General features: G+C 47.0%; 1 protein-coding gene across 1 annotated transcript in view; it reads left to right on the forward strand.

Moving 5' to 3' along the window:
- The window catches only part of FANCM (Fanconi anemia, complementation group M), an 83,471-nt gene that overhangs the window by 21,251 nt on the left and 61,677 nt on the right, over positions 1 to 543 (forward strand). The window lies entirely within an intron of this gene.

A 543-nucleotide genomic window follows, 5' to 3' on the forward strand; every position in this document is an offset into this window, starting at 1 on the left:
TAATTTAACTTAATTTAGGAGAGCTAAGTAATTAAACATGAGGCCAAAGTACGTAAGAAAGTGGCAGTCTTTTATTGCAAATATGCACACACTCTTGAGCGAGGTTCTCTGGTCCTCAGGTGTGGGGGGCCAGGGAAGTCGCACCCGTCCTCTTGGGTGATGTTCTCCGGTCCACAAATGCCGGGCCGAAGAAGTCACAATGGCGCTTACCGGCAGCGGACTTTCATGCCTGGGAGCTGGAGGGGGAGGAGTTTGGGGTGTGTGTGTAGGAGTGGCTTCTTGAATTTCGGTGTCCCGGGCTTGACGTCACTCTGCACATGCTCAGTTGATTTGGTTCTTTCCTGGGCGCGGGAAAATCTGTGATGAAAAACCCAGAAACAACAGGGACTGCTCCATCTTGTTCACCTTCCTCCATCTTGTCCTTTCCCCCTCACCCAAACACCCAGCATTTAGAACACTGCTTGTTACATAGTAGGTGCTTAATAAATATTTGTTGAAAAAAATGAGTCAGTGAGTAAAATTAAATATACTCAAGACATTTCA

Source organism: Mandrillus leucophaeus, unplaced genomic scaffold (assembly GCF_000951045.1).
Source record: "Mandrillus leucophaeus isolate KB7577 unplaced genomic scaffold, Mleu.le_1.0 Scaffold505, whole genome shotgun sequence".
Lineage (NCBI taxonomy): Eukaryota > Metazoa > Chordata > Mammalia > Primates > Cercopithecidae > Mandrillus > Mandrillus leucophaeus.